The following is a 25,788-nucleotide window of genomic DNA, read 5'->3' as shown; positions in this document are numbered from 1 at the left end:
AGGCCAGTTAACAGAAACAATGTGTCCACCAGACTTAAGATACAGGGCACATATATGAGGGGTCTCAAGGAAAGAAAGTTCACTAAATTCACATTGGCTGCAGATAAGGAAAACAGGTGGACTAATGTGAATCAGGGAAAGTCCTGGGATAGGTGGTTAGGCCATAGGGAAGGCTTAAAGATTAGTTGTTGATGATGATGATCAGACATTGGACATGTGCAAGGGGGCTGTGGTGCTCCTGGGGACCTTTTAGATGCTTGTTGAAATGACTTCATCAAGTAATGTGGAGTTTCTGGTCAGCTATGGCCCATGATTATTGACTGATGATCTTCCCTTGTCTCTCTCATTCACCAGTCCTTATGTCACTTAATTCAAGACATTTCAGGAATTTTTTCCTTGTCACTAGACATGGGAAAAATAAAAGGCATTCTGACTCCGAAAGAATATCTCACATTAGAACATTTGGTTGAGGCTAGAATATTTCTTACAGTTTGATAAGAGGAAAACTTTCCTTAAAATTACCCGTAACTACCCACCTTATACATAAAAACTTCATTATGCCAGTTTCTCTGTTTCATTGCTTTAGTTACTACAACTGAGTTTGAATACCTGTTAAAACAAACAGTCCATTCATGTGCTTTAAACACTTCTTCCTCCCCTTTCTTGAGTTAACCAAGGTTACCTATCCTTTGGTGTCTCTAGATCAGGGATTAGGAACTGCTTAGCTTTGCTAATTGTATTTTATTCCTGTGTTTCTTGAACTGATCACTAACTTTTATATATAAGCTGAATCTTTACCTTACATCCTTAGGAAACTGAGGAGAAAAGAGCTCACAGAATACTCTAGAAAACAGATGAAATAGACTCATACCAAGATGTATCATTCTAAAATTTTAGTGCACTGCAAACGGTGTTCTAGAAATAAAAAAGTAGGTTATACAATAAGAATCAAAAGTAAAAAATTTTGTATACTACTCACAGGAATAGAGGAAGTTCAATGTCAGTGTCAGTACACCTTCAAAGTTCTGAAGGAAAAGGACTTCCAGTCTAACATTCTGTATCAAGACAAATTTTTATCAAATTTCAGGGTAGAATAAGTAAATTTCATTCTGGTAAGTTCTCAAAAAATATATATCTTCCTATTCTCTTCTTTAAGGAAGCTACTGGAGGTTGAGCTCTACCAAATGAGGAAACAAACCAAGAACTGAAAAACCAAAAACAGTATTTCTAACCCAACAGAGAAATAAAGGTAATAATCATGATGCTTGTGAAGGGGGATCTCAACATGAAAAATTCAAATATACAGAATAATCCATCCATATTGGATCATGGCAGACTCTGTGAGAAACCCTATTAAAAAGATGAGATGATGGAATATCTGATGTATTTGAACATTTTGAGAGGAGATTTAGAAAATTTGTGAGAAGTTTGAATAAAATCATTGATAAATACATGGAAAATTAAGCAAATAAGAGAAGACAATTTTTAGTTCTTGACAAATTAAAGTTAAGCAGTAAAGGAAAAGTAATCATGAAGTCCTTTCTGTACTAACTGGGAATACTGTTTAAATTATGTAAGTATAACCACTCTAGCTCTCTTAGTTACAGTGCACTGGATACAGGTATATCTGTTTTCTATTGTTTTACTTTCAACCTATTTGTGTCTTTGTGAAATGTGTTTCTTTATACAGCACATGGGTAGATTACAGTTTTAGTTGTTTTAACCATTCTGCCAAGCCTTGCCTGTTGATTATAATATTCAATCCATTTACACTTAATGTAATTACTAATAAGGTAGGATTTATGCATACCACTTTGAAATTTGTTTTTTAGGTCTTTTTTTTCCTTTATTCCTCTATAACTGCTTTTATTTTGTATGTTAAATATATTTTTTCTAGCATACCATTTTAAGTAACTTATCATTTCCTTTATTATTTTTTTTAATAGTTTTATTAGTGGTTACCCTCAGGATTACAATTAGCACGTTAATTTAAACAATCTAGTTTGGATTAGTACCAATTTAATTTCAAAAGTACACAAAAATTTTGTTCCAGTAGAGCTCTGTTCCCTCCCTTCTCCTTTGTGCAATTATTGTTACATAAATTACATTTTGTACATTATAAGCCTTCCAACACAAATGAGCTAGATAATGAACAGCCTATTATTTGCTACCCCTCTTTCCTCTACTTTTTTTCCCCCTCACTACTAGGTTCCTGGGATTGCACTACAAAGTAATATATTGAACATAAGCTTTTCCCTTGAACCCAGTTTCCTAGGGATCCCAAGCAAGGAGATTATGGTTCTTCTTAAAATACCTAGAAAATTATTTTTCTTTTTAGACTGGGTACAATATATAATATTGATGAAAATAGAATCATAGTCTTGAAGAAAAAAGATGGAAAGAAGAAAAAGATACTAGAGAATGTGCTGCATCTAAAGGAGAAGGTAAACTAATATGATATTTGATCCCTAAAATATGGGATTCATTAGAAGATTGAAAAAGAAAAGTCCTCGAATGATAGCTGAGGAATGAATCTAGAGTAGAGCAAGAAAATGGAGGTCTGTTAGGAAGGAGGTGTCAGGACAAAAATGAAACAAATAGGTTTTCTGATGTCTGTTATTCTGGTAAATAATATAGAGATGGTGTAACCATGTAGCTTTTTGGAGCATTTGAGGAGGATTCACAATATATACACAGAGAATCAAACAAATTTTTAAAAAGCAATTATTGACTTTAGAAGAAGCAAGACATGCCTCATTAAGGAAAAGTAATCAGAACACCATTTAGCTCAACAGTGATGATTATATAATTACAGAAATGTAAGCACTAATATGGATTAACCAAAAGTTCTGACATAAATATAATGTAAAGAAGGGACATGGTGGAAGAGAGTGAAGTCCTCAACACAGGAAATCTGTGGATAATGTCCAAAATAGATAAATGAAAAAAAATTCTAGAAAATCATATTATTTAGAAATATAGTAAAACCACAAGAAATAATGGAATGAATTGAAAATGGTTGCCTCTGGGACAAAGTACTCGAGAGTGATTAACAGGAAATACTGTTTTTCTTTTCTTTCTTTCTTTGATTCATCTAATTTAGTTCTGCCATTTACCTTTTCTTTTTTTCTGCTTTTGCTTTTTTTTATATCATTAATGTACAATTACTTGAACAACATTATGGTTACTAGACTCCCCGTATTATCAAATCCCCCCCACATACCCCATTACAGTCACTGTCCATCAGCGTAGTTAGATGCTATAGAATCATTACTTGTCTTCTCTGTATATACTGCCTTCCCCATGTCCCTACCCCCCTACATTATGTGTGCTAATCATAATGCCCTGTTTTCCCCATTATCCCTCTGTTCCCACCCACCCTCCCCAGTCCTTTTCCCTTTGGTAACTGTTAGTCCATTCTTGGGTTCTGTGAGTCTGCTGCTGTTTTGTTCCTTCAGTTTTTTCTTTGTTGTTATACTCCACAGATGAGTGAAATCATTTGATTGCCATTTACCTTTTTTAAAGATAGACTTTATTTTTTAGAACAGTTTAGATCTACAGAAAAATTGAGAGGATAATACAGAGTTCTCACAGAGTCCACATCCAGTTTCCCTGTCTAATAACATCTTACTTTAGTATGATACATTGCTTTCAATTAATGGACAAATATTGGTACATTTTTATTAACCGAAGTCCATACTTCATTTGGATTTCTTTATGTTTTGACCTAATGTCCTTTTTCTTTCCCAGGGTGCCATCTAGGATACCACATGTGTTTGTCATGTCTCCTTTGGCTCTCATGGCTGGAACAGTTGCTCAGACTTTATTTATTTTTATAATCTTGACAGTTATGAGGGATGCTGGTCAAGTATTTTCTAGGATGCCTCTCTATTGGAATTTGTCTGATGCTTTTCTCATAATTATTTTGGGGTTATAGGTTTTAGAAAAGAAGACCTCATAGGTAAAGTGCCATTATCATCATGTCATATCAAGGGTATGTACTGTCAACATGACTTATCACTTGATCACCTGGCTCAGGTAATATTTGTCATGTTTCTCTATTGTGAAGCTACTCTCCCTCTCTTCCTTCCATACTGTACTCACCAATGACTTTTTAAACTGTGTTTTTAAACTTTGATTGCAGTAAGTTAATTAAAATATGTAGATGTTTCATTTCTGAGCCACGTGGCACATTACTGGGACTGTTTCGGTAGCAGCATGAGACAGTGCAGGGTAAGTAGCCAATGAAGAGCCATAGTGAGCATGGAGGGGCCTTTACACACGCGTAAGTTGAGTGGCCTGTGGTATGTCAGTATGAGATGGAGCAAGACCACCATCAGGTTCAGGACTAGCAAGGATTGCAGGGGCATGGATGGATTAGAATTGATGTAGACTAAGTTGCCATGAAGCACTGAGGTGAATCAGACAGGTTCCCAGGCAAATGGTTTGAGTATAAGAAAGCCAGGATCTAATTAAGATTAATAGTGGATCAGGACCTTAAGCAAGGAATCTGAACAACAGGAACAGAGCACCCTTGAGAAAAACAAGCAAACAAAATAAAATTTGACATCCTAAAGACATTTTAATTCAGGTCAGGGGCTATTTCTAAATAGAACCAGCCTCCTTTGTAATCTACCTTGAGGCTTTCAGCTGGAGTCCTTGAAGCTAGGTCGGATCTCTTGACTGGAGTGGGGAAAAAGGAAGCAGCATTTCTGATATAATATAAATCATATCTTGGGGATGTATGTCATAAAGGTTCAATAAAATGGCACAGTTAACATTTTATGTGTTTGATAAATTGAAGCTGGTATTTCTTCCATCTCCAGAACTGTATAAGTCACTATTCTGAGCCAGAAGGAATAAAAAACCCCATTTTCTTCTGGGATATTTTTCTAGAACTGATGGCATCTACAACAATAATCAAAATTGCTTTCCCACATAGTTTTATAAGGGACAGTGGAAGGTGGCAAACCTTTTTCTAATCTAAATTCTCCCTTCTGGGCGTGAATGTTATTCTTAGGCAGAAGTAGAAGAATAGTCTCCATTGTAATCTCCCTTCCCTCACCCCTAGTTCATTCACCCATGGAAGTAACTAGTCAGAAATAGGTTCTCAGACCAGTTGTCCAACATCCCAAGCAAAAAATTCTGTCTGTTAATTTAATTAAACAAGAAAGAGCTTAAGTCTTAATTACACCTCTAAGATGTCCTAGAACTCTACAAGGGGCCACGGCTATGAAGTAAACAGGACACAGAGACTGCCCTCAAAAACCTCGCATTATAGTGAGGTATCAAGGCAGTAATACAGCCCTGTTCCCTAGTGTAATGAGTGCTCTGATTAGAAAAAGGACATAATGTTATGGAATTCCCCCCTGAGAAGTATTAACTAAATCTTGAATAAAAGCCTATTCAAAAGGGTTATGGCAATCAGGGGAAGGGGAAAGTTGCAATAGAGAATGCTCAGACTGTAAGATCTGTAAAAATATGAAAGGTCATGCAAAAAGGAATTATCTTTTTATAGGAAGGGAAGGAAAGGCTAGAAGGAATCAGGTATTGGTGTGTGGGTGAGCAAGTGGTGTGATCAGACAGTTAATTAGAGAATGTCTTTTCTTGCAGTCAGCTGATCATCTTGGGAGGCTGTTAAGGAGGGCTTTCCAGTATCTAGGAGAGCTGCACTCCTGTGTTCATTTGCTCCAAGGATGGGGCAAACTAACAGACATGAGGGTAGAGGGGAGCCTAACTAAAGTTTGGTCAAGTCAAGCATTTTGTCCAGATTAGTCAGTGGGGACAAACAGCTCAGCTAATCACTTGAGAGACAGAGAATGGGAATTGAAGGTCTATGTCTAGCCTTGTCATAGGTAAACAAGGAGGAAGGACATCATTGAGTCTTATTGAAGAAGAGGTAGACTTATTCTTGGCAGTAAGCCTTTTTCTGAAGCACAAGAGTCAGAGTTGGGGGATTTATTAATTGGAGCTTTTCCAGGAGCACAGGGCTCAGGAAAAGTTCAATATTATCAATATCTAAACTGGTATCGTTAAGCAAATTAAGGGGACATTTGAGATAGGGGAACAGCCAGGAGGCAGGATAAACATGATATATTCAAGAAACATGAGGAATGGGTGAAGTTAATTTTGGAAGCAGAAGATCATTTGAAGTCTATTGCTACAAGTTAGGAAGAAACAGTCACTTGACTAAGCAGTGGTTGTCAAATGCCCAGATAAATGTTGGCCTATGAGATGGATCATAGCTGTCATAGAGAAATCTAGGCAATGTGAGCTATAAAATTACTAAAGTGATTTACCAAGGAAAACAGTGCATCTCAGCTGAAAAAACAAACATATAATCAAATCAAGAGGGTGTGTACTGAGTTTGTTTTGAGATAAGATAAAAGACCTTTATATCCAGAAGGTCAAAAAAGTAGAACTATATAAAACAGACTTATTTTCTGGGCAATGGTTCTTTAGAGATGATCCCAAAAGAGGCAAAAAATAAAAAGTAGAAAATGGTTAAAAGCTTCTACACAGCAAAAGAAACAATCAGAGTGAAGAGGCAGCCTATGGAATGGGAGCGAGCAAATATTTGCAAACTATACATCTGATAAGAGGTTAATGTCCAAACTATATAAGGAACACCTTAAACTCAGTAGCAAAAAAACCTAACAACCTGATTAAAAAATGGTCTGAAGACCTGAACAGTCATTTCTTAAAACATACAAATGGTCAACATGTATGTGAAAAATTGCTCAACATCACTAATTATCAGGGAAATGAGAATCAAAACCACGGTGATCTATCACCTCACACCCATTAGAATGGCTACCATCCAGAAGATGAACAAACATTGGTGAGGATGTGAAGAAATGGGCACCCTTGTTCACTGTTGATGGGAATGTAAATTAGTACAGACATTATGTTAAACAGTATGGAGATTCCTCGAAAAATTAAAAATATAACTACCATATGATCCAGCAGTCCCAGTTCTGGGTATATATCCAAGGGAAGTGCAGTCAGTATCTAGAAGAGATAGCTGCACTCCTGTGCTCATTGTAGCATCATTAACAATAACCATGATATGGAAACCATATAAATGTCTGTCCACAGATGAATAAAGAAAATGTGGTACATACATACAATGGAATATTATTCAGCCTTAAAAAATGAAATCCTGTTATTTGTGACAACATGAATGAACTTGGATATAAAGAACATGGATATAAAAAGGTGAAATAAGCCAGACACAGAAAGACTAATACTATATGATCTCACATATATGTGGAAAAATAAAAAAATTGAACTTAGGGAAGCAGAGTAGAGTGGTGCTTGCCTGGGGGCAGAGGGTGGGAGGAAAAGGGGAAATGTTAGCCAAAGGGTAAAAAGGTTCAGTTATGTCAGGATGAAGTTCTGGAGATACTTTATTGTATACTGGAAATTTGCTGAGATTTTAAATGATCCCACCACAAAAAGTAATAAAAACAATTATATGAAGTGATGGATCTATTGATTAGCTTGATTGTGGTAATCACTTCACAATGTATATGTATATCAAAGTACATTGTACACTGTAAGTATATATAATTTTTTTCAATTATACCTCTATAAAGCTAAAAGATAAATTTTTTTTAAAAAGACCAATTTTAAGCCAATTGGATAACTGTGAACCCACTGTAATGTGTCATACTTACCACCATTTTCATATATTCAGTATCAATGACTTTGAATTAAGAAACACATTCATGTGACCAGCCACACTGAAAGACTTAACTAAATTAGTACAGCCAGTACTAATCCAGAGCCTTAAGTACACCACTTATGCTAGAGATCAGAGGTTTCAAAGATATATTCCAATTCCCATCCCCAGAACAATTTCCCTAAATATTGCACCCAAGAAATGAAACTCCATCTTCCTAAAAGTACTTCAAAATGAAGACCATGTTTTTTCTGAACAAATAACGGATTACTTGCCAATGTTAGCTTAACATAGTCAATGTCAACAAATACTAATTTTAAGCTGGTAGAGATTTTGAGGGCTTGGGGATTTGTTTTTGTTTTTCTTTTTACTGTTTGTAGTGGTGAAACTAATTGGAAAACAACCAACCCTCTTATTGTATAAATTTTGCAAATACTATAGTCTCTAATATTAATCTTTGTTAATAGATCTCTCTTCCATTCATCCATCCAGCGATTACTGAGTGATTCTCATATGCTGGGAAATGTGCTGGGTTCCAGGAGTACAAAAATGAGTAAGACAAGGATATACTCAAGGGTTCATAACAATGAAAAAGATAAGCATCCGTATAGCTACAATGTATTATGTATATATCATGTACTAATTTCCAAACTAAGCTGTGAGATCTTTCATTCTCTAAAATCTCATTCTGTTCCTGGATTCTTTTTGTATGGTTGGGGAATTAAGAATGTTCTTTATATTTTTAGAAGTTTGTAAAAACAAAACAAAACAAGAAGATAAGGCAGATACCTTCTGTGCCTGTAAGGGCTAAAATATTTACTGTCTTGATCTTACAGAATCATGTGCTGACTTCTACTCTAGACTAGTGATTCTTAAATGAGGGTTTTCGTCAGAATTACTTGTGAACTTTTTTTGTGTGTTATTTCATTCTTATTTTTTGTTGTTGTTATTATTTTTATTTGTTATTTTAAATACACAAGCTGGATGGGATCCTGGAATTGTATTTTTACCAAAATTAGGTGATTCTCATGTACACTATAATTTAAAAGTTTTCCTCTACACACTTTATTTAAGACAGTTTCCAGAACACTTACTTGGATTTATAGAGACTCAGGACTTTCTTCATTAACACAGCTTACCTTATATATCATAGAATATTCATTTCACCTTATTTCACAAACTTTAGTAAGATAGCCCTCCACTTCTTATATATTAACATTGTAAATTAATATAGCTCTTTGAAAAGCAGAAAACACATTCACTCTATTACATAATTTGATCCTAAAATAATTAGGTCTAGAATTACTATTTTACAGATAAAAAAATAAAGGTTTAGAAAAGTCAAACGCTCAAGGTCATACAGAACTTCTGACACCTACTTCATTGTTTTTTTCTCAACATTGTCCCCTACTTACTTTTTCTGTTCTCCATTGAAATGGACTATACAGTATGGTCTTACTACCCAGTAGCAAAATTTCATTACGTTCCATGAATCTGTTAGCTGAAGAACATAATTCCTGTTTAACTTGACAGCCTGTATGTCTTAAGGCAGACTTGTGTTACTATAATTCCTCTAATTTGGAAGCACTTTTTCACATATATTACGTACTTGAAACAAACTAGAAGCTAACTCCTACTTGGGTATAACTGGAGAAAAAAGACTCTCGGTAGAGCATTATTCAGCATAAAGCTCATGAAATAATTTGCAGAGGCACAAGGTTCATCCTGCCTAAGCAAATTAAACAATTTTGTTAACCATGATGTCTTTTGTTAGAAGTGAAATTTATGATAACTGTATTGGCTCTGCACTACACAGCACCCAGAAGCCTTTGTTTGCTCTCAGCTAGAGCTATTTATACCCCAGGATATTGAGATATTGATACTCTTCTAGTTAATCAAAAAGTATTACAGCTAAAAATAAATATAAATGCTATATTCTTTGACTATGAAAAGACTAAACAAAGGAAAAATCAAAGAATTGTTTTCACTCATTTTGGATGTATTCTTACTTCATTCTTTCCACAGCCTTTATTTTTGACCAATCATAAATTTCAGAAAAATATCAGAAGAGATGTAACTCAAGCACATCCTTTATTAGATTGTATATATTTGTCAATTTCATTGAAAAATAAACTTAGATAATGTTGATGGTTAGGAATGAAGGACTAACATGTTGTAACCCTGTACTGGCATAGCTTGGGAAGGTATTTAATATTGCTGCACAGGAAATACCATGATATTCATATTGCTTTCCAAAGTGGGGGAGGGGAGGTTTAGCTAGGAATAGATTTGGAAGTTCATGCCAAAGGAGACAGTGGAAAACATAATTCTTTAACATCTGTGTGTAGAACACAAAGGTGTCTGGCCAGAGGATTCTGAGTACACTTTTAAAAATAGACTTCATTTTTTTGGGCACTTTTATGTTTACAGAAGAATTGTACAGAAAGTATAATCCCCATCCCCCCACTGCTTCTCCAATTAATATCTTTCATTGGTGTGGTACATGTGTTACGATTGTTGAACTAATATTGATATATTACTGAGTGTAGTTTTTAGAGACAAGTTCAAGTCATGTGAATCAAAAGAGAAGCTATTTGGGCCTAATAAGTAATTAATATGCACTTTGAAGAGAATGTTAGAGAAGTAAACTGTCATAGTTTACTAATTCAAACCAATGAGAAATGAGATTGGGTTTTCTGGGCTCCTCACTTTTCTGCAGTAGCTCCCACAAGTCAGCGCTCTCTTTCTACTGTCACAAGAGAGAATAACTTTAGGATGAAGATGACAATGTAGAAGACAGAGAAGAAAGACCAACAAAACAGAACAAACTCTGTTTTGATATTGTTGAATCATTGAATCAAACCAGTCCTGAAGCCCCCTCTATCTATATTACTTTACAGTGAGGTGAGCCATTAAATCCTCTTTGCTGTCGAAGCTAGTTCAGTTAGATTTTTATTGACATGAAGAGTGATAAATGATGTGATAATTATATTTAATATAACCATAGAGTTGTATCATTCTCTTCAGTGTTCCTATCAAATATTGTTATGGATGGTCATCCAGATCAAGTGGATTTTACCTGACTGCTGCAATCAAGATTCTGCAAATGGCCTCTGGCAGACTAGGTAAACCCAATCCATGTTTCACATGTCTTCCGTAATTGCCTTCATTTTTGTATGGGTGTGGTTCCCCTTACGCACAGGTGCTGACTGTGCTAGGAAAGATCACTGTGAATGAAGGGACATCTGAAGTACTATTGAAGCTCCAACATGCGAGGATATTTTGAACACTCTTTAACCTCGCAAAAGGCATAAAAGAAGAAACTTATTGCCTAATGCAATTTATATGGAAAGTAAAGGTGGGCACATATAGTGTGATACTATCTTTTGTAAAGTTAAAAATTAGCTCAAGTTGTCTATATAGCAGATTAGTCAAAATGAAGAATAATGCCTGGGTCTCTGCCATCTAGCCATCCTGAAGATGGTGTGTGAATGTTGGTGTTGGTGGTCAAAATACTTGGTTAGGTTTAGACAAAGTCTAAGAGGCAGACACAAACAGCAGTAAGACCTACAAAAAAGCTGCATCTACAGACTAGACTTTACTCATCCATACTTCTAAATATATTTTTGATAATGAAATAGCCTTTTTAGCCACATTTACATATGAGGATACTAATGTCAACAATATAGTCTTTTAATGTAACATAACTATATATGTACACTCCTATACTCACACATACACATAAACACTTCTAATTTGTTTCAGAAATCATCTCTCTCTTCAACCATTCTTTTCCTGGTAGAAAAAAAAACCTTTTTATATGGTGTTTAGGCCCTAACAAGTTGTTTTCCAAATTTTGTGGATAAAGAACACAATTTTTAGACTTGCAATAAAGCCTCATATATAAATATTCGTAAAGTAACCTAATGCAATTTAAGCATACAAATGTCAGACTTGGGACTTATCTTTTGACACCCAAGGATGAAAATTACTCTCTGCATTTCATTAATGCAGTGGCTAGTGTCTCTAAAGCTAACTTTTAATTTACTTATCAGTGGTGAATCCATTTTTCTTTTCTGAATTAAGAATAAAGCTGTTGAGCAAAAAGTGGATTCTTGCTGAGAAACGTAGGATGTACAGGAAAGACTTACAGTATATTATGATCCTGTTTAACAACTAACTATTAACACAGTTTTGACAATAACTCTGGAGGATTTTATTTTTTCTGAAATACAAATGAGAGCTTTGGGTATTTTCTTCATATATCATTTGAGTTGGTTATTTTAACTAAAAAATATTTACAGTTCACATACATTTAAATCCTTTAAAATTGGTGTTTGAAAATGACAATAAGAATTTAATTGAGTGAAATATAGTCTGCTTTCAAACTTGTGTCCTGCATATGTAAAAGTTGTACCACAAATATGAGAACTTAAAAATGAAAGAACTGTTCTAAATGTGTACTGAAGAAAATTTAAAGTCCTTTTCAATATCCAGTTAATGGGTGTGAACAATAGACTCATATCTGCAGCACATGAATAGGGAAACCAGCTTGTGAAACGTCCAGGAACAGGATCACCAAAGGTCATATGAATCAGAAATGGGATTTTAAAGCCACTCCACTTCTTCACAAGGAGCCTGTATAAAGAATAAAATCAGTAAAGTGTGCTGAGGCTAAGGAGCAAGTTAACAACCTGATGGCAACTACCTTCAAAAGCTGTATAGAAGTGCTCTCAGTCTGTTCTCTAATGTATTGCAAGGTGGGGCATGGTATACCCGCCAACTGCACCTCAATTCTGATGAAAATACAACAAAGGACTTTGTTGCTCCTGAAACTGGTTTCTTTGGGGGGCTCTGAGGTTAAGGTGTAAGGTTAAAGAGTAAGTCTAGACACCAATAAATAATGACCTGGGCCTCACAAGCCAGCATTCCTGCCAACTACAGCAGGTTGTCTTTGGTTTCTTAAACCAGCTACACTTCAGGCAGCCTTAGTTTATGGAAATGTGATGACCTCACCTCAAACTGACTTTTTAGAATTTTTGAAATGGGATAGCATGATTATGTTAAAGGAGGTCAAGTTTTTGCTTAACTATGGGGGACCTCTTTTGTTCCTAATTAGTAAATTAATAATTATAAGTGTTATATACAAAAAGTGATCTAGAAAGATCCTTCCTTGCTAATCGATGTTCAAAATGCTTTGCTTATACCACACAGTAACAGTTAGTCCAAGTAGGGGCAAATAGAAATATTTGAAAATTTTCAGTTATTAACAAATCATACCCATTAAAGATTTTGGCTATTTTCACATATTTTTTGGTTTCCAGGTTTAGTATTAAGTAGAAGGAATAAGATCCCTTTTAATCTGGAGGAAAGACTGAAATTATCTGATATAGATTGACTGGCTAGGGACATACATTCAAATATGCTGAAAATAAGATCAAGAGGAGAAATTTCTTAAATTTCTTAAAATAATGAAAAAAGTTATATTTGCTTGGTAGTGATTATAAAATTATCCTCATAGCAAAAATTTAAGGAAATATAATATTTCATAAGAATAACTGCTAGTTAGTAGTAAAATGAAATGCCTAATCTAGTTTCTGGCAAAGGAGGCTCAAGCAGTTGATATTTTCATGAGAAAATGCTCATTTCTGGATTACAATTGAGTTTGGAGAGACCTTTGAAAAAACAAAGTGCTTTCAACCATGCCTTGGTGTGTTATTTTGATTTAAAAAATAGCCCCTAAGGTAAAATTTAAACATATTGTTAAAAAAGTCACGTTAGTATATTTCCAGCAAATTCAAACAATTGCTCAGAAGTATACTCATCAATATTAGCAATTATTAGTAATAATGGCAATTAAATATTATATGAACAACAAGTACAATTATTTCCCCTTAAAATTTACTTTGCAATCAAGCAAGCATACTCTTTACCTAATATTAAACCATATGCACTGGTGAGGGAACATCTTTTCATTAATATCCCTATAAACATTTTTCTTGATGCTTATTTGTATATTTCTATTGATATAATAGTTTGCAAGAAAAAGAGCTCATGTCTCTGCCTGAAGGTGGAATCTTATGAATATGCAAATAGTGTTTTGATGTGATGAAGTTTTCTTTGGAATGGAACTGTGCCCTTTTAAGTTGTATTGAACATTAGCCATAGCTTAGAAGGACACAATGCACATGAAGACTTGAGTTTTTAAAGAAAAAATATCTGAGAAATAGTTGCTTTCTGGTATTAAAATGCTATATTGTTGAACCTGGTTTTCTTGTTTAGGTTAATACTTTGTTGTAAAAAAAATAAAAACTGCCATTTACTTTTCATTGTATAGGAGAGTAGTGTACCAGTAATATGAAAAGATTTATGGACTGTCTACACTATATGTTATAGTGCACTTCTTAAAATGCAAATTATGGGCACATCTTTTAACAGTTTTAATTTAACTAGATATAATATATCCAGATGGTTTAAAAATGTTCCTTTGGTGAGCTCTTCAAAATAAACTAGTTTTTCATAGTATCTTGTACTGTAAAAATATCCTACTGATGTTTAATTTCATCCGTAGACAAAAATCTTTCACACAGATTTAGTGAAGTATTAGGCAGGGGATGTAGCAAGATAGCAGCATTGGCCTCTGAAGCTGTCTAGACAGGCTGATGATATGTTTTCTATTTAGTGTTAGATTGGCCCTGAGCTCCAAATGCCAAACCAGTGATTCTCAAACTTGGGACAGTATCAAAAATACAAAAGCCCAGGCCCTATTTTAATTGAGTGAGCTTCCACCACTGTGTTCTTTGTTGGGTCTCTCATATTCTGATACACACCAAAGTTTGGGAATCACTGAACTAAACAAAAGCTGAAAAGAAAAGACTTTTAGGATACTAAAAAGAAACCTATGATATAGACCAACCAGTTCTAAAATCAAATTTGAAGTATAGCTTTAGTTAAATAGAATAATATTTTTAAAGAAAGAGAAGAGAGAAGTATAGAACTTTTATGAAGCAACAGTGAAGTTGTCTTTTTCTCACTTTAAGAAACTGGAAATTAGATTGCCCTCTGAGATCTGAACTAATACAAATATGCAGTTAAAGAATGAGATTATGCCATTAGAAGTAATCAAAGATATTATGTCAAAAGTATCTTGAGACAGATTTGGAACATTCTGAAAACAACAATCTGGACAAATTTGAATATGACTATAACTAAAAAGCATGAAATCTAGTCAACTATATTTCACTTTTTTTAAGGAGAGGCTATGTTAAAAAGAAGCATGGACTAAAGATATTCAGATGGGAAATAGACATATAAAAAGATGTTCAACATCATTTATCATAATGGAAATGCAAACTAAAACAGCAATCACATACCACTACACATCTATTAGAATGGCTAAAATCCAAAAACCTGACAATATCAATTGTTAACAAGTATGCAGAACAACAGGAATTCTCAATGCAAAATATATAGCCACTTTGGAAAACAATTTGGTTTATTACAAACTGGAACATAGTCTTGCCATACAACACAGCAAACGATGCTCCTAAGTATTTATTCAACGGATTTGAAAACATACATCCATACAAAGCCTGTACGTGAATGTTTATTCATAATCAGAAAAAACTGGCAGCAACCAAGGTGTTCTTTGATAGGTAAATGGAAAATCAAAATTGTACATCCATACAATGGAATACTATTTAGCAATAAAGAAAAATGAGCTGTCAAACAATACAAAGACAAAAATTACTCTTAAATGCATATTGCTAAGTGGAAGAAGTCATTCTGAAAAAGCTATATAATATATGATTTCATTTATATAATACTCCAGAAAAGGCAAAACTATAGACACAGTGAAACTCATATTTAGCTTAATATAGATATAGATTTATATAAAGCTATTTACAGATATGTATATATACATGGGTTAGTATACACATATAGTTCCTTGCTCTGTTAGCTGAGAGAACCTAGAAGCAAGGCCACCCCAGCAGAAATGAGCACACCTAGTGCCCAGATCTTGATTTTTAATACCATTCCAATAAAAGGACCCAAGGCTTTTTGAAGATATTTCCAATTTTAGGACTGGGGCAAGAAGTATCAAAGATGAGTCTGGAGCATCTCTGAGTGCCAAAAATAAGGAATGCTGAAAAAACAAAGGTAAAATGATAAACCTATAATGGGCATATGTCAATAGGACACAGGAACTAACTGAAAGAATTCCCAATAGCCGAACTAGAAATATTTAAGCAACTAAATAAATATAATAGTATTGGATTTTAACTGAAAGTATAAAATAAATAGCCAGGAGTCCATACAGACATATATATTAAACAAACAAACAAACAAATAAATGAATAAATAGTAGGAAATAGCTAAATCTCCTGTGTAGAATAATTCAAAATAATTTATGTAAATAGTCATCCTTCAAGGAGGTGGAACGTAGCACTCCACTCTTCAAGTATGAGCCATGTACAGTGACTTCCTTACAAAGAATGCAGTAAAGGAAGGTGGGGGGAGTAACTTTAAAAAGGAGAAACCTGACAAATATCACAACTGCTAGATGATCAAGGTTACCATCAACAGGGATAAGTCACATTGATAGTATGTACCCTTGACATGATATAATGAAAATGACACTTTAACTCTGTGGTAGTCCTTTCCAAAACCCATAAACCAGTCTAATCATGAGAAAATAGCATACAAATTACAGTTGAGGGACATTCTACAAAATACCTGACAGGATCTATGAAACCTGACTCCAGAAAATTGTCAATGTCTTCAAAACCAATGAAAGTCTGAAAAACTGTCATAGTCAACAGATACCTAAGAAGACATGATGACTAAATGTAATGTGGCATCCTAGATGGGATCCTGGAACAGAAAAAGGACATGAGATTAAAACTAAGGAAATCTTAATAAAGTATGGATTGGTTAATAATATTGTATGGGTGTTTGTTCATTAATTGTATGGAATGTAGCATACTAACGTAAAACATAAGTAATAGATAAAATTGAGTGTGGAATTTTGGGGAAATCTCTATACTATTTTCAAAACCTTTTGTAAATCTAAAACTATTCCAAAATAAGTATGAATTATGGAAGAAAAAAATCAAACAATAATAACAATAAGATCCCAATCACATGGCCTTTTACTGAAAGTATGTGGATCCTAAGGACTGAACAGTGGATATAACCTCAAACTGAATTTTCACATTCTACTCTGACCTACTGATCGGACATCTCTTTCACCCCTTTCTTCTCTACTCTCTCTCCATCCACAAATTCTTGTTCCTTTCTAAGGCAGAGGCATTTAAGCATACATACAGTTTGAGTCCTTGTTGCCTGTGAGTCTCTGATCTCAGGATCTCACTTACCTCTTAATTAGACACTACACTGACCAGGGCAACCAACCTCCTACATAAATGCACTATTTCCTCTGGTATTCTTTAATACATTAATTTACACATTTCTCTTATATTAATTATATTTCTATCATGTCTTCTTGAGATTATAGCCTACTTTTCTTTTTTGGGTAGCAATGCACTGAATCATTTGTTTTCTGTTAGTGCATTAAAAAAATTTCTTCTAAGTAGTATGTCTTTCATTTTGAAATCATTCACCAGTTACAGGAGCAATATTAACTAAACCTGATTAAACCTGAAACAAGCAGTTACTTCCATTTTGCATATTTCAAGTAGGAAGCTCTGGCTTAAGAGGGGTTCTTCCCTATATATACTCTCAAGAGTCAGAAATTAGGCCCTTATGCCAGGTGAAAAGCTGGTTTATTAGCTAGTGTAGACTACATTACAGTAATAAAGAGACTCAAATTTTCTTAAGAAATACAGTCAAATTTGCTTAAGGAAAATATTTTGTTTTTATAACAGTCCAAAGCAGCTGCTCAGATTGGCAGGGGCAGCTGTACTGCATGTAGTTATCCAGGACCTTGGGTTCCTTCTGACTTCTGGTTCCATTATCCTCTAGTGCCTCCTCATCATCTGTGTCCAGATAGCAGAAGAGAATGCATGTGATAAAGCATGGGCCAGACCTGGGAGTGGTACATATTTCCTCCACTATTCCATTGTCTAACCTATCTGCTTGACGAGATAGAAAATGTCTTTCTTTTTGTCTGAGAGGAAAACAGAATAATGGACAGCTAGAGTCCCCTCGATACTCAGTAATATATTCTTAAACTTGGAAAAGTTTACTCATTAAAAACCAGAGTGGATGCCCACAAGGCCCCCATAGTTGAGAATGTGATAAAAATCAACAAGGGGGGACAGGTTCAAGATGGCAGCATGAGAGGTGAGACAGAGAACTACTCCCAAAACCACACATAATATGAAAATATAGTTAATACAACTAATCCTAAAAGAGCAAAAGGAAAGAAGGCTGCACCAGACTGCATACAACTAGAGAACAGATGAGACCTCACGAAACAGGGTAAGGTACCAAAGCCTTGATCAGGCAGGACGGAAGCCCCTTCCCCACTCTAGCTCACCTGTGGGAGGAAGAGAAATGGAGCGGGGAGGGTGTGGAAGCCTAGGACTGCTGAACACACAGCCTGGGAGATCTGCTTTGGGAACACAAACCTACATTGCATGGTGCTCTGGATATTAGTGGGGTTGGAAAGCTAAGAGAGGTGGAATACTTGGAGAGACTGAGATTCCAGCTGTTTGTGGAGGAGAGGGACCCACATCTGGCTGCTCTGGGACAAAAGGAAAGGCAGATGGTCTGAGAGGCTTCCTAGCAGCTAGGCAGCTGCTGCAGGGGTGGGGTTTGCACAGAACTTGCTAGGCAGGAGAAAGGATAGGTGGACAAGTTTGTCTGGGCATGCTCGCCCAACAGTTTGGGAACTTTCAGGAATTTCAGGCTCTCCATCCCCTGGCTGGCTACTCAGCTCCAAGGCCCCCCACTGTGATATGCAGCTGGCTGTGCCTTCCTCCTGGCCTGCCAGCACTGGCTCGCAAACTGGCAGTCCCTGCCCTGGCATCAGGCAAGCCAGAGGGAGGCCCCATGTATGGCAGCTACAGATGCAAAGCACAGAGGCTTATACCTGTGTGCTTGGCCCACTGGTTCTGAGAGTGGAGACAGGCACTGCAGCAGGGAAGAAGGAAACAGCTCTTTCCTCCCCCTAGGCACCAGTGCCACACCCCTGTGACCCCTGACACTACTCCAGTGGCTGAGCAGCTCCAGAGACTACTTCTTGGCACTAGAGGTTGCTACATACAAATATGACTTCCTAACAAAAACTTTATAGGCCAGAAGGGAGTGGCATGATATATTTAGTGCAATAAAGCAGAAGGGCCTTGAACCAAGAAAACTCTACCCAGAAAGATTATCATTAAAATTTGAAGGAAGCATTAAACAATTTTCAGATAGGCAAAAGCTGAGAGAATTTACCTCCACAAACCACCTCTGCAGTACATTTTTGAGGGACTGCTATAGGTGGAAATATTCCTAAGGCTAAATAGCTGTCATGAGGGAAAATGAAATCACAGCAAAGAAAGTAGAACAATTAATTATGAAGCTGAAACAAAATCAAATGAATTGCCCCCAAAGACAATCAAGGGATAGACAAAGAGTAAAGAATATGATACCTAATGTATAAAGAATGAAGGAGGAAGAAAAAGGAGGAAATAAAAGAACCTTTATATTGTGTTTGTAATAGTATACTGAGTTAAATTAGATTGTTAGATAGTAAGGGAATTACCATTGAACCTTTGGTAACTGTGCCTCTAAAGCCTGCAATGGCAATAAGTACTTAATGATTGATAATCACTCTAAATGTAAATGGCCTGAATGCACCAATCAAAAGACATAGAGTCATTGAATGGATAAAAAACAAGATCTGTCAATATGCTGCCTACAAGAAATTCACTTCAAACACAAAGACATACACAGATTGAAAGTAAAGGGATGGAAAAAGATATTTCATGCAACTAACAGGGAGAAAAAAGCATGAGTTGCAGTACTTGTATCAGACAAAATAGACCTCAAAACAAAGAAAAGAATGAGACAAAGAAGGACATTACATAATGATAAAGGGGTCAGTCCAACAAGAGGATATAACTATCATAAATATCTATGCACCCAACACAGGACCACCTACATATGTGAAACAAATACTGACAGAATTAAAAGGGGAAATAGAATGCAATGCATTCATTTTAGGAGACTTCAACACACCACTCACTCCAAAGGACAGATCAACCAGACAGAAAATAAATAAGGAGACAGAGGCACTGAACAACATATTAGAACAGATGGATATAACAGAAATCAGCAGAACACTCCATCCAAAAGCAACAGGATACACATTCTTCTCAAGTGAACAAGAACATTTTCAAGAAAAGATCATATACTAGGCCACAAAAAGAGCCTCAGTAAATTCAAAAAGATTGAAATTGTACCAACGAGATTCTCAAATCACAAAGGTATGAAACAAGAAATAAATTACACAAAGAAAAAGAAAAAGCTCACAAAGACATGGAGGCTTCAAAACAGTTCCTAAGTAATCAGTGGATCAATGACCAAATAAAAACAGAGATTAAGTAATATATGGAGACAAATGACAATAATTCAACAAATCTGTGGGATGCAGCAAAGGCTGTGCTAAAAGGGAAGTATATTGCAATACAGGCTTACCTCAGGAAAGAAGAACAATCTCAAATGAACAGTCTAAACTCACAATTAATGAACCTAGAAAAAGAAGAACATATGAGGCCCTAAGTCAGTAGAAGGAGGGACATAATAAAGATTAGAGCAGAAATAAATAAAATTGAGAAGAATAAAACAATAGAAAGAATCAATGAAAACAGGAGCAAGTTCTTCGAGAAAATAAACAAAATAGATCAACCCCTAGCCAGACTTATCAAGAAAAAAATAGAGTCAACACACATAAACAGAATCAGAAATGAGAAAGGAAAAATCACTATCAACAACACAGAATACAAAGAATTATGAGAGAATACTATGAAAAATTATATGCTAACAAACTGGATAACCTAGAAGAAATGGACAACTTCCTAGAAAAATACAACCTACCAAGGCTGACCCAGAAAGAAAGAAAATCTGAATACACTAAATACCAAGAAGGAAATGGAATAGGTAATCAAAAAACTACCTAAGACCACAACTCCTGGACCAGATGCCTTCACGGCTGAATTTTTTCAAACATTTAGTGAAGACCTAATACCCGTCCTCCTTAAACTTTCCCAGAAAGTAGAAGAGGAGGGAATACTCTCAAACTCATTCTATGAGGCCAGCATCACTCTAGTACCAAAACCAGGCAAAGACACTACAGAAAAAGAAAATTACAAACCAATATCCCTGATGAACATAGATGCAAAAATACTCAACAACAATAATTAGTAAATATGTGGATTAAAGATGGCGGCATGAGAGAAGAGACAGAGGCTTCCTCCTAAAACTGGATACAATTAGAAAATTTAATTGATGCAACTAATCCTGAGAGAGCAACAGGAAAGAGGACAGAGTCAGACTGCCACACCTGGAGAAAAGAGCAGACCTCACCGAACAGGGTAACATACCAGAGCTGTGGATCTGCGGGACCCAAGCCCCTTCCCCACCCCAGCTCACCGGCAGGAGGAAGAGAAACGGAGCAGGGAGGGAGTGGAAGGCTTGGGACTGCTGAACACCTAGCTCCAGAGATCTGCGCTGGGAGCACAAACCTACATTTCATGGTGCTCTCATGAGACTTGCATGACTAAAAGGTTGGAAAGTTAATACAGGCAGAGATCCTGGGGAGACTGGGATTCCGGCTGCTTATGGAAAGCAGGGATCCATATCTGGCTGCTCTGGGACAAAAACATACCTGTGTGATGGGCCTACTGGTTCAGGCAGTGGAAACAGGCACAGCAGCTGGGAGGCAGGGAACAGCTATTTCCTCCCCCCAGGTACCAGTAACACTCCCCTGCGACACCCGACATTGCTTTAGGGGCTGAGCAGCTCCAGAATAGAGCTTCTGGACACTAGAGGGCACCATATACAAACATGAAACACCAAAGGAACCTTGTCCAGAGTAAAATTATTAATACAACTACTGAGAAAGATTTAAATGAAATGGACCTTGTGACTCTTCCGGAAAGGGAGTTCAAAATAAAAATCATCAACATTCTAATGGAGGTACAGAATGACATCCAAGAACTCAGGAATGAATTTAGGTCAGAGATCCAATCACTGAAAAGCACAATGGAGGGTATTAAAAGCAGGTCTGATACAGTGGAGGAGACAATAAATGAAATAGAAACTAGAGAAGAGGAATACAAAGAAGCTGAGGCACAAAGAGAAAAAAGGATCTCTAAAAATGAAAGAATATTGAGAGAACTGTGTGACCAATCCAAGCAGAACAATATTTGCATTATAGGGATACCAGAAGAAGAAGAAGAGAGAGAAAGGGATAGAAAGTATTTTGGAGGAGGTAGTTGCTGAAAACTTCCCCAATCTGGGGAAGGAGATAGTCTGTCAGGCCATGGAGATCCACAGATCCCCCAACACAAGGGACCCAAGGAAGACAACAGCAAGACACATAGTAATTAAAATGGGAAAGATCAGGGATAAGGACAGACTGTTAAAAGCAGCCAGAGGCAGAAATATGATCACATACAAAGGAAAGCCCATCAGACTAACAACATACTTCTCAGCAGAAACCTTACAGGCCAGAAGGGAGTGGCATGATGTATTTTATGCCATGAAGCAGAAGGGCCTGGAACCAAGATTACTTTATCCAGCAAGATTATCATTTAAATTTGAAGGAGGGACTAAACAATTTCCAGATAAGCAAAAGCTGAGAGAGTTTACCTCCCACACACCATCTCTGCATTCGATTTTGGAGGAACTGCTATAGATGGAGGGTGGAGCAGCTGATTGCGAGGCAAATGCAAAATTAAATTGACTATCCCCAAAGAAAATCAACAGATAGACAAAAAGTACAGAATTTGATACCTAATATATAAAGAATGGAGGAGGAAGAAAAAGGAGGAGAAATAGAAAAGAACCTTTAGATTGTGTTTGTAACAGCATACTAAATTAGTTAACTTAGACTCTTAGATAGTAAGGAAAGTAAGCTGGAACCTTTGGTAACCACGAATCTAAAGCCTGAAATGGCAATAAGTACATACCTATCGATAATCACCCTAAATGTAAATGGACTGAATGCACCAATCAAAAGACATATAGTCACTGAATGGAAAAAAAAACAAGACCCATCTATATGCTGCTTACAAGAGACTCACTTCAAACCCAAAGACATGCACAGACTAAAAGTCAAGGGATGGAAAAAGATATTTCATGCAAACAATAAGGAGAAAAAAGCAGGAGTTGCAGTACTAGTATCAGACAAAATAGACTTCAAAACAAAGAAAGTAAGAAGAGATAAAGAAGGACATTACATAATAATAAAGGGGTCAGTCCAAAAAAGAGGATATAACCATTATAAATATATATGCACCCAACACAGGAGCACCAGCATATGTGAAACAAATACTAACAGAACTAAAGGAGGAAATAGAATGCAATGCCTTCATTTTAGGAGACTTCAACACACCACTCACTCCAAAGGACAGATCCACCAGACAGAAAATAAGTAAGGACACAGAGTCACTGAACAACACACTAGAACAGATGGACCTAATAGACATCTATAGAACTCTACATCCAAAAGCAGCAGGATACACATTCTTCTCAAGTGCACATGGAACATTCTCCAGAATAGACCACATACAAGGCCACAAAAAGAGCATCAGTAAATTCAAAAAGATTGAAATTCTACCAACCAACTTTTCAGACCACGAAGGTATGAAACTACAAATAAATTGTACCAAGAAAGCAAAAAGGCTCACAAACACATGGAGGCTTAACAACACGCTTCTAAATAGTCAATGGATCAACGACCAAATGAAAATAGAGATCCAGCAATATATGAAAATAAATGACAACAACAACACAAAGCCCCAACATCTGTGGGACACAGCGAAAGCAGTCTTAAGAGGAACGTATATAGCAATCCAGGCATATTTAAAGAAGGAAAAACAAACCCAAATGAATAGTCTAACGTCACAATTATCAAAATTGGAAAAAGAAGAACAAATGAGGCCTAAGGTCAGCAGAAGGAGGGATATAATAAAGATAAGAGAATAAATAAACAAAATTGAGAAGAATAAAACAATAGAAAAAAATCAATGAAACCAAGAGATGGTACTTTAAGAAAATAAACAAAATAGATAAGCCTCTAGCCAGACTTATTAAGAGAAAAAGAAAATCAACACACATCAACAGAATCAGAAACGAGAAAGGAAACATCACGACGGACCCAACAGAAATACAAAGAATTATTAGAGATTACTATGAAAACTTATATGCTAAGAAGCTGAAAAACCTAGAAGAAACGGACAACTTCCTAAAAAAATACAACCTTCGAAGACTGAACAAGGAAGAAACACAAAATCTAAACAAACCAATTACCAGCAATGAAATTGAAGTGGTAATCAAAAAACTACCCAAGAAAAAAAACCCCAGCCCAGATGGATTTGCCTTGGAGTTTTATCAGACATACAGAGAAGATATAATACCCATTTTCCTTAAAGTTTTCCAAAAAGTAGAAGAGGAGGGAATACTCCCAAACTCATTATATGAAGCCAACATCACCCTAATACCAAAAACAGGCAAAAACCCCACCAAAATAGAAAATTACAGACCAATATCTCTGATGAACGAAGATGCAAAAATACTCAATAAAATATTAGCAAACCAAATTCAAAAATATATCAAAAGGATCATACACCATGACCAAGTGGGATTCATCCCAGGGATGCAAGGATGGTACAACATTAAAAAATCCATCAACATCATCCACCAACTCAACAAAAAGAAAGACAAAAACCACATGATCATCTCCATACATGCTGAAAAAGCATTCGACAAAATTCAACATCCATTCATGATAAAAACTCTCAGCAAAATGGGTATAGAGGGCAAGTACCTCAACATAATAAAGGCCATATATCATAAACCCACAGCCAACATCATACTGAATAGTGAGTGGCTGAAACCTTTTCCTCTGAGATTGGAATCAAGACAGGGATGCTCACTCTCCCCACTGTTATTTAACATAGTAGTAGAGATCCTAGCCACAGCAATTAGACAAAACAACGAAATACAAGGAATCCAGATTGGTAAAGAAGAAGTTAAGCTGTCACTATTTGCAGATGACATGACATTGGACATAAAAAACCCTAGAGACTCCACTCCAAAACTACTAGAACTGATATTGGAATACAGAAAAGTTGCAGGATACAAAATTAACACACACAAATCCATGGCTTTCCTATACACTAACAATGAACTAATAGAAAGAGAAATCAGTAAAACAATTCCATTCACAATTGCATCAAAAAGAATAAAATACCTAGGAATAAACCTAACCAAAGAAGTGAAAGACCTATATCCTGAAAACTATAAGACACTCTAAAGAGAAATTAAAGAGGACACTAACAAATGGAAACTCTTCCCATGCTCTTGACTAGGAAGAATTAATATAGTCCAAATGGCCATCCTGCCCAAAGCAATATACAGGTTTGATGCAATTCCTATCAAATTACCAACAACATTCTTCAATGAACTGGAACAAATAGTTCAAAAATTCGTATGGGAACACCAAAGACCCTGAATAGCCAAAGCAATCCTGAGAAAGAAGAATAAAGTGGCGGGGATTTCACTCCCCAACTTCAAGCTCTACTACAAAGCCATAATAATCAAGACAATTTGGTACTGGCACAAGAACAGAGCCACAGACCAGTGGAACAGATTAGATACTCTAGACATTAGCCCAAACATATAGTCAATTAATATTCGATAAAGGAGCCATGGACATTCAGTGGGGAAATGACAGTCTCTTCAACAGATGGTGCTGGCAAAATTGGACAGCTACATGTAAGAGAATGAAACTGGATCACTGTCTAACCCCATGCACAAAAGTAAATTCAAAAGATCAAAGACCTGAATGTAAGTCATGAAACCATAAAACTCTTAGAAAAAAACATAGGCAAAAATCTCTTTGATGTGAACTTTAGCAACTTCTTCGT

At 35.9% G+C, this 25,788-nt stretch overlaps 1 long non-coding RNA gene across 6 annotated transcripts in view; it reads left to right on the top strand.

The window, feature by feature from the left end:
• LOC118971273 (uncharacterized) overlaps positions 1 to 17,314 on the top strand; it is an 83,996-nt gene extending 66,682 nt beyond the window's left edge. For 4 of the 6 annotated variants that reach the window (XR_012130265.1, XR_012130260.1, XR_012130257.1 and 1 more), the window contains one exon: positions 1,157 to 17,314. This is a non-coding gene — a long non-coding RNA (uncharacterized lncRNA). The remainder of the gene's footprint in view (positions 1 to 1,156) is intronic. The other 2 variants (XR_005059638.2, XR_012130258.1) reach the window with 2 other exon arrangements.
• Positions 17,315 to 25,788: the final 8,474 nt, after the last annotated feature.

Source organism: Manis javanica, chromosome 1, assembly GCF_040802235.1.
Source record: "Manis javanica isolate MJ-LG chromosome 1, MJ_LKY, whole genome shotgun sequence".
Lineage (NCBI taxonomy): Eukaryota > Metazoa > Chordata > Mammalia > Pholidota > Manidae > Manis > Manis javanica.
Note: the sequence above shows the minus strand (reverse complement) of the source record. Positions and strands in the feature narration are given on the sequence as shown.